Source organism: Pagrus pagrus (genome assembly GCF_965226575.1).
Source record: "Pagrus pagrus genome assembly, chromosome: 14".
NCBI classification, from domain to species: domain Eukaryota; kingdom Metazoa; phylum Chordata; class Actinopteri; order Spariformes; family Sparidae; genus Pagrus; species Pagrus pagrus.
In genome coordinates, this window is record NC_140198.1 from 26486988 (window position 1) to 26496932 (window position 9945).

Sequence of the window (9945 nt, forward strand, 5' to 3'; positions counted from 1 at the left end):
TTATTATGTGCGGAACGCCAGAAGGTTGCTCACTGAAGAATGTCTTCTCCGGCCTTGTTGTTTAGCCACAGATAACAGAACCTGGTCCAGGCGTGAGAAGGACACAGGGCATTCCTTTCTCCCTATCAAAAAGGGTTCTCAGCTGTCTCTCACTGCTCTTCTTTCTGCAGACTGTATACCACTCTGTATGGTTGTTGAACCTTCTTTATAAAGAATAAAATCCTCAAAGGCAACTGGTATCTCTTACAAGTTTATTTCAGATATCTCACAAATAAGATCAATTTCCACAACATTTTGGTGTCAGAAGTGGGATTCCTTGTGTGACAGGATCTGGAACCTGCAGCGGACGGTGACTGATCATCCTGGAGGAAACTTCTTCCAGCCTGTACCTCGAGAAAAATCTTAAGGAATGAGACGACATCACTGGAATCCTTATTGAGGGAAAAAGGACCACGTTGGGGTGAGATACTGAAAGAAACGAAACTTCTTAAAAAAAAAAAAAAAAAAAAAAAAAGTACATATATATATATATTTGTAAAAATGTAAAAAATAACAGTAATTTAATTTTAATTAAATAGTCATTTTTGCTGGATTTCTGTTGATCATTGTGATAGTTGGGCGACTTGGACCAATTCAGGGCAGATTATACCGGGTTCTGTGAACACCGGAGTTAATAGGAAGAAAAGGTGTTTTTCCTATGAAGCTGTTGTACCGCTGGATTGGTTGCCAACTCAGGGCTGAGTGGAACCAAGTGGAGACAAGGGGTCTCTTAAGGTTATCACCCCTGGTTGGCTGCTTTTTTCATGATTTGTAGAGTGAACAAACTGAATTCACGGTGATGACCGGGTCTTAAGGATAAATATAAAGTGCACTGGGACGAGTGACAAGTAGAACAATGGGAGGTAAATCCAGCAAAAACCAGGAAGCTGGCGTAGGACCAGGCCTGGCTGCCCCAAACATAAATTACATGAAATTTAATTATGGTAATGAGGCTATAGAGCCTTTACATGTCTGGGTGAGAGATTTTGGTTTTCCCTGCAGAGGGACATTCAGCATGAGACAGCTGAATCGGTTGGAGGAGAGGATTCATTTTAAAATAAAAGAGATAAAAGCAAAAAGAAAAGTATCAAATAAAAAACTGGAGGAGGTCAAAAGGCATTTGAAAGCCTTTAGTATGTGGAAAGAGTTAGGATGGAGGGAGAGACGTAAACGTGTTGGTCAAAGTGAGAAGGAAAAGAAAAGTGCAAATTATAGCTGCTGCGCAGCGATGGGTCGGGTCCGGGCTATTTTTGGCAAATTTAGGCAATTCTGAGCAACAAACAGGAGAATAGGAAGACAAGACAGTTGACAACAACAACAACAAGTTGACAATACAACAGTGGCTTCACAAATTGAGTAAGCCATTCACTGTTGTGCAGGCAGATTTGAAACCACTGTAAAAAATTCAGTTATCAAGACAAAAATCTGAAAATACACATATTGCAGCATGGAGATGTTGGTAATTTTAAAAATGATTGATTTGCTCCATAAGTGAATAACTGATGTTTAGCTATGTCATCATTGCATTGACTCCAGTTGTTCCCATGAAAGAAAAATTTAAAATGCTGTCAAAAATTCAGTTTTTGAGGCTCAATTTTTGATAAATCAAAGGAGGAGAGAGGAAATAGGTTTAAGAAGTTTTACAGTTTTTGAAAAAAAACTGAGTGATGTACTTCATAATTTTTAATAGGTTTAAATGTACACAAGTTTCTTCAATATTGAGGCTACAGTTTGATGAAAGTTCTGAAGCTGTAGCAAGTATGGTTGATTTGTTATGAATTTTCAAAGGTTTGAACTTTAGACGCTTGCTGTAGCACCACCATCAGGACTATTGGCTTGGGTTTACAGCTGAGGTAATCTGGCATGAGACTGGACCTTTGTGCAAAAATTGGTTAGCTTTCGTCCATGGTCCAGTCCAAGCTATTTGTTTTTATTTAATTTAGAGGCTTGCTGTGATGCCACTGTCAGGACAATGGTCTTGTGTTTCATGTTGAGGACATCTGATATTTTGATCTGTCATCATCATCATCATCCTTGCTGGGTCTTGAACCCACAACCCCTAACACCAAGCACCAGCTCCTAACTCACTGAGCTAATTGGCTGGAAATGAGACCTGCTGTGTGGCTTGATTTGTCGACTCAGGGAGTCACTGTCTGGGCAGCTGTTGTCAAGGCAGATTTCAAAAATGGTCAAAATGTCAGAAATTCCTTGACTTAAAAAAAATCTGATAATACATAAATTGCATCTTGACAGCATGGAAATGTTGGTGATTTGTTTTTAACTTAAAGTGTTTTGCTTCATAAGAGAAAATTTGATGTTTAAAAATGCCACTCTTACATTGACTCCAGTTGTTCCCATGAGAGCAGAATTCAAAATGTTCTCAAAAATTCAGTTTTTGAGATAAAATTCTGATATTTGCCAAACTCCATCAACCATGACTGCAAAATATTCTCAATTTTTTTCAGGAAGATTGAAAATGTATTTAGCAAGAATTTGATAGTATATGTTTACAGTACTGTTTACAGTCAAACATTTTGATGCACTGTAGGCTTAATTTTTGATAAATCAAAAATCCGAGAAACAAGTTTTGTGGAGGACGGTCTGAAGATGCTCTCTAGCAAGTCTGGTGACAATTGGGCAAAAATTGTGGGAGGAGATAGGTTTTATAAGTTTTACAGGTTTTGAAAAAAACTGAGTGATGGACTTCATAATTTGTAATGAGTTTAAGTGGACTAAAGTTTCAGCAGTATTGGGGCTACAGTTTGGTGAAAGTTTCAAAACTGTAGCATGTACTGTTGATTTTGTAGGTATTTTTAAAGTTTTTAAATTTAAACGCTTATCGTGCCCCCCCCCCCAGGAGGAATATTGACATGTCCTTGGAATTAAGTAAATCTGGCATGGGGCCGGACATTTCTGTAAAGTTTGGTGAGTTTTCGCCCATGGGAAGTATGACTTCCTCACAAGAAGAAGAAAGAAAGAAAGAAAGAATTCCTAGGAATACAATAGGTTCCTGGCAGCTTAGCTGCCCGGACCCTAATGATGAGAAAAGAACAGAGTTGTCCTCTCAGAATCCGGTTTCTTCTCTGTATCCCCCACTTCCAGGTCCTGTGCCTCAGTGTCTCAGAGTGGACTATGACCTCGACGGCACCCCTCCTATCTGACCCGCCGACACCACCACCGCGGTCTCCAGCACCACCGCAATACCTGGACGACCAGAAACCGCCAACGTCTGTTCCCCAACCAGATATGAGCGCAGCTGGACACAAACAAGGGGATGTGAAGGAGGCCATGGCACACCTGCCACAGCCAAGTACATGTGGCAAGAAATTTGCTGAGGACTAAGAACTTTTCTGTCGAGAATTCAGCCCAACTCTTCCTGAACTGAAACGCCTGCTAGTCCTGAAATTGGGAGCAGCAGATTGGGCAAAGATTTCAGAAAAGTTTCCAAGTGACGACATGTGCTGCTCACATCATGACAGACAGCTTGGACAATGCTAGCTATAGGAATGCAGTTACCGTGCTTATACACTAATTACAGCTGCCTTCCCACCTCGCATGGACTCTGCTAAGATCTCTGATTGCATGCAGTCAGAAGGTGAAACTGTGTCTGCATATCACGTTCATCTCACTGACATTTTCAACATTTACAGTGGCCTCCAACCAGAAGCTCTTGGTGACACTGTCTCCACCTGGGAGGCTCACTTAAGAGACAGTTACGTGAAAGGCCTGTGCCCTCACATCCGTGGAGTAACTAAACTCAGCTGTGTAGGCTGGCAGGACCAGAGATTTGAGGAAGTCCGACGCCATACTGCGCACGCTGAGAGGATCATCGAAGAGCAAAAAGAGAATAAGAAGGAAAAGACTGAGAAAGAGCTGCATATGGCAGCAATGACCATATATCACTCTGCTGAGGTCAAGGCCGCGGTTGCAGAGGGTACGGTGACCAGAGACGCTCTCATTATGATCTGGATGTGTGTTTCCGATGTGAACAAAAAGTACATTGGGCCAGGGATTGCCCCAAGAACCTAGCTGCGACCTCCAGCCAGGAGGACTGAGAAAGGGGAGGGGGGGTGTGGCCGGACGGCTCATTCTCTACTCTGACTCACCCGACGCATCTGGAGACTGGTAACGCACCCACATCACACACACACACACACACACACACACACACACACACACACACACACACACACACACACACACACGGGAGGATGCATCCTCACACACTACAGATCACACATTTGAATTGTTATGTGATGCAATAACTTTCGTTGAAATAAAATGTTCACCTCCAACTGGTACATATGTGAAATATGAAAACAATGCCTTTAAGAAAATGCCAACATATTCTCTATCTGTGAATGACAGAATGGTTTCTGTCCTGGTTGACTCTGGTGCTACACACTCAGTGATCAAAGGAGAGGAGTTTCTGAGCTCTCCTAAAATGTCAGGCAGCTTTGTCAACTCTGCAAGTGCTTCTGGTGTAGTAGTACGTGAACATTTTACTGTTCCTCTTAAATGCTCTGATGATTACAGCACAAACTGTAAACATGCATTTCTGCTGTCAGACTGCTGCCCTATAAATTGGGCAGAGATCTCATGTGCAAACTGGGAATAACTCTTATTTCCACACCAGATGGTGTTCAAATTTTAAAGACTCATGAAAATGCACAGTTGTTTGTAAAATATTGCCCTGATCAGCTGTTGTATGCTTATCAGTGGAAGCTGAGGCAGAGCATATCAGAAGTCTATTTTTAGAAGAGGCCAGAAAACACACACACCCCTTGGCCCACCACACACTCATGCAGTACACGCCAAATGACTCACTTCAGTGTACATCTTTTGTTTCAATGGGTCCAGATAACCAGTATGAAAAGCAATGGTATGATGACAAATATAAAAATGAACGTTGTCTATCACACATCTATGTTGGACAGAAAATAAGTGCATTGCATCTGTGCAACTTACACTCGCTCAAAAACGGCTGTATCATGTAAATAACTGCACCACACATTTCACTTGCAAAAGCAAGCACTGATAAATGGGAGGATTTGGGTCTTTTTGCACGTGCATGAAGCTTAGCCACTGTGTGTGTTTTACAATCTGAAGCTGCATGCATTTAGAAAGGTTGTTTCTGCAACCACACACACACAGCAAACTGTTCAGTTAGTTCCACTTATGATTATGGTTTTCGGTGGTGGACCTGGCCAATGCATTTTTGCATAATGCATAGTCAATTCTGGTTTGCGTTTTCTTTCCAAAACTGGCTCTGGACGTTCACCTGCCTGTGCCAAGGCTATTGCGAGTCCCCTACTGGTTACAGCGACGCGTTGCGGAAAAGTCTAGAGTCTCTGGCTCTGTCTGAGGGCTCTGCACTTTTACAGTATGTGGACGACCATATGATTTGCACGCCGACAAAAAAACAATGCGAGCGTGATACGATCACTCCTAAAACATCTGGCCAGCGAAGGTCACAAAGCGAGCTTGTCAAAATTACAATTTGTCCGACAAAAGGTCACATTTTTGGGTCATGAGATTTCCAGCGATGGGAAATCACTTTCACCCAATCATGTTGAGGCAATTCAGCACATTCCCAGGCCTAAAACCAAAAAACAAGTTCTTTGTTCCTGGGAATGTGTTCAAATTGCAGAACGTTCATCCCTAACTATGCAGTGTTAGAAGCACCACTTGGTGCCACAGTGCATGGTAAAAGCCTACAATCACATGACTTAGTGACGTGGACTCCTGGGGCTGAAAAGGCCTTCACTGACCTGAAACTGGCTCTACAGACCACACCTACTTTAGGGCTACCTGACCTGACCAGACCGTTCACACAGACTGTTGATGAGAGGAATGCATGTATGACATCAGTGCTGCTTCAGGATCATGGGGGAGACTTAGACCTGTGGCTCATTTCTCTGCTAAACTCGACCCTGTAGCTGCTGGTTTGCCACGTTGTCTCCGGGCTGTAGCAGCAGCTGAGAAAGCTGTTATGGCTTCAAGGGATATTGTAGGTTATTCAGATCTGACTCTCCTTGTCCCTCATGCTGTCTCTCTAATCTTGCTTGACCAAAAACCTCACATCTCTCCACAGCCAAAACAAAACAAAAACTGTTTTGCTTGACATGCCTAACATCAAGTTCAAAAGATGTACTGTTCTTAACCCTGCTACATTGCTTCTCATTCAGGGGGAGGGTGAAAATCACAACTGTGTTGCTGTGTTAGACGAGGTGGTTGGTTTGTCTGAAACTCCACTGGTTAGCCCTGACCTTGTTTTATTTGTTGATGGCTCAGCATCCCGTAACCCAGAAACTGGTAAACCAGGTTGGTTATGCTGTAGTCTCACTACATGAGATTTTGAAATCAGGCTCTTTGCTGCCTCACTACTCTGCTCAAGCTGCAGAGTTAGTTGCTCTCACAGAGGCCTGTAAACTAGCAAAAGATAAACCAGTAACGATCTGGACTGATAGTCGTTATGCTTTTAGCATTTTGCATGATTTTGGAGCTCTATGGAAGCACAGGAAATTCATAAAATCTGACGGCAAGCCTATTTTGAACGGTGACAAATTTTCGGAATTATTGGATGCTGCTTTTTTGCCCAGAGCCATTGCTGTGTGTAAATGTCAGGCTCACACTAACACCGACTCAGTTTCTACAGGAAATGCACGGGCAGACACAACTGCTAAAGCTGCTGCCTGAGACACTCCCACACTCTGCTTCACTCTGACCCTGAGAAACACACAGACACTAGCGCTTCTGACTCTGACACACACACACACACACACACACACACACACACACACTCACACACAGATATTAGCGCTTCTCTCACAGCCATGCAACCCAGGAAAATAAGGAGTGATAATGGTACACCATTTGTGAGTGAAGCCATTAAACAGCTAGGAGGTTTTCTTGGGATTGATTTGAGACAACACTGCTCCTACCATCCAGCGAGTGGGGGCGCAGTGGAAAGAGAAAATGGCCCTTTAAAATCAAACCTTGCAAAGTGCTGTGAAGAAACAGGTCTCTCATGGACTAAAGCCCTGCCGATTGTTCTAATGTACATGAGAATGATAATAGATGTTAATAGACCACTCCCTGAGACCTGTTTCTGTGAAAATAATATGTTTCAATATTGCCAGATGTTTTCCTCTGCTTTATCTCAAATCCATAGACCTCAGGCGAAAACACTGGAGGTCCAGAAAGTGGAACGGCCCTTTCCAGGTCCTCCTCACCATCCACACCGCTGTCAAAATCGCTGAGAGAGCCACCTGGATGCATGCCAGCCAGTGCAGGAAGGTCCCAACTCCACAACACGCTGAGGACAGCCAGGAGTGTCCATAACACCAGGAAGAGAAGAAGGGGGTCACAGTATTGGCGTACTGTGTGAAGAAACAACCTCAGGAGTGCTGATTGAAGCACTGATTCACCTGTGTGCAACATGGAAAGACGACAATGTCCGTGGCATCCATTCAGACAGCGAAGCATGTGCGGTCTCCGAGGCACCTTGTGCTGTCTTGGTGGGATCACTGTCATCATAGTGGTACCCATATTATGGACTTTGACTCATCCAAGCAGAAGAGCCTCACAAAACACTGCTCATGACAACAACACTACACTTCTGCACAGCACCAAAAGACACCTGACCTCTGACCCCTATGGACCAGGCAAGACCCCTGAATGGCTCTTAAAGAATCTGTGGATGCAGTATGTCAATTATACTGCACGCACAACGACAGAATCATCATGCCTCATTTGTCAAGGTTACACAGCGAACCTGACACTGGTCAGTCTGCCTGGAAATCCTCATTGTCGCTCTGAACCCAGACCCGGAGAGGGTCCCTTTGTCGTGTGTCTGGTGGACTGTTTGCTCACTAGAATATCTACACAGCCTCACTGGAGGTTCAGCTGCTCACTGTTTAAATCTTGCCCTCCGCTGCCCCGTTTCTCAGTTCCTTCACCACCACTACCCGTTACAGGACAAGTTAAAGCAGCAGCAGGTGCTTCCTTTATTTGTTTCAACCGCACCTATGGCAGTATCAATGTTGGACAGACACGTCTTAAATGTGCAAAAACTCATACCCTGTATCCTCCTGACGGCAGCGGACAGAGCACAGAGAGAGACAAAGAACAAGTTGAGGACGGCTCTTATGGTCGGCGCTGGAAGCGTGATGCGTTTGACTATAAGACAGAGCCATATCCAGACATCTACTGGGATTGTGGTAGGACACTAAAGTCTCTACCTGCTAATTGGACTGGTTTGTGTGCAATCACCATGTTTGCCTCGCAGGTACACCTGTGGCCGGTTGAAGAATACCGTCACTCCCAGAATTACAGGGTGAAACGTTTCTCTAACCCACTTGGCAGTTTTGACAAAACAGTGTACATTGATGCTCTAGGTGTGCCTCGTGGCGTCCCTGATGAATTCAAAGCTAGAAATCAGATTGCTGCAGGCTTTGAGTCAACCTTTTGCCGGTGGTGCACACTAAGTAAAAATGTGGACCGGATTAATTACATTTATTACAACCAACAAAGGTTCATTAACTACACGCATGATGCCCTCACTGGACTAGCTGAGCAGCTGTCAGCAACATCTCTGATGACTTGGCAAAACAGAATGGCGCTCGACATGCTGCTGGCTGACAGGAGGGGCGTCTGTGTAATGTTTGGTGACTCCTGCTGCACTTTCATTCCCAACAACACAGCCCCAGACGGATCTGTCACCCAGGCTCTTGAGGGACTGAGGTCTCTTCGTGGAGAACTTGCTGAAAATTCTGGTATTAACAGCCCCTTTGGCTGGTTTGATACAATGTTTGGTAAATGGAAAGCACTAATCTTGTCTCTGCTCACTGGGATCGTTGTAGCATTAACTCTCATTGGGCAGTGTGGTTGTTGTATCATTCCTTGCATTAGAGTTTTGATTGTTAGAGCCATTGATAGGTCCATTTCAACTCAAATGATGTCACTGGATGTCGAACATAAAGTACCACCTCTACATTCAGAAGATAATTCTCTTGATTTGTTCCCTCTCCCTGGTTGGTCCCCTCCTTATCCTGACTCTGACTCTGACTCTGATGATGATGAATACACTACTGAGTAAACATGTGTTTTGCCTCCTCCCAGCTTGCAATGAATACTAGGAATGTCTATGTTCCACAAAAACAGCTATTATTGCTTTTTGACAGTACAATATGTGATAACTTAAATTGAATCCTGAGGGAATATTTAAGTTTGATGTATGTTGTGTGTAGTTTGTACATACTTAAAGTGATCAATAAATGATCAAAAGGGAGGAGTGTAATGGAAAATTATATTACTAGACTCTTGTATGAGAAATGATTAAACTCTTAGACAATTGCTATGTTTTACATTGTCTTCATATGTTCTTTCCACATCCTTGAATGTTGTATTTGTACAATCTGCACAATGAGAGACTGTTATTATTATGTGCGGAACGCCAGAAGGTTGCTCACTGAAGAATCTCTTCTCTGGCCTTGTTGTTGTTTAGCCACAGATAACAGAGCCTGGTCCAGGCGTGAGAAGGACACAGGGCATTCCTTTCTCCCTATCAAAAAGGGTTCTCAGCTGTCTCTCACTGCTCTTCTTTCTGTAGACTGTATACCACTCTGTATGATTGTTGAACCTTCTTTATAAAGAATAAAATCCTCAAAGACAACTGGTATCTCTTACAAGTTTATTTCAGATATCTCACAAATAAGATCAATTTCCACAGCGACGTCTCAAGTGAATTAAAGCCTTGAGGCATCGAGGTTTCCACAGAGCCAGAAAGTGCCCTGATCTGCTGTGACATTTGTTCAGTAACCTACAATATTAGAAATAATCAACTAATTATATGTATTCTGATATTATTAAATATCATATAATATAATAGAAATGTAAACAAGC

General features: G+C 43.2%; 1 long non-coding RNA gene across 1 annotated transcript; it reads left to right on the forward strand.

Moving 5' to 3' along the window:
• On the forward strand, nucleotides 1-9715 carry LOC311269189. The gene is made up of 2 exons (XR_014624056.1): nucleotides 1-460; nucleotides 7214-9715. It is a non-coding gene; the product is annotated as an uncharacterized lncRNA (long non-coding RNA).
• The last annotated feature ends 230 nt before the right edge of the window (nucleotides 9716-9945 follow it).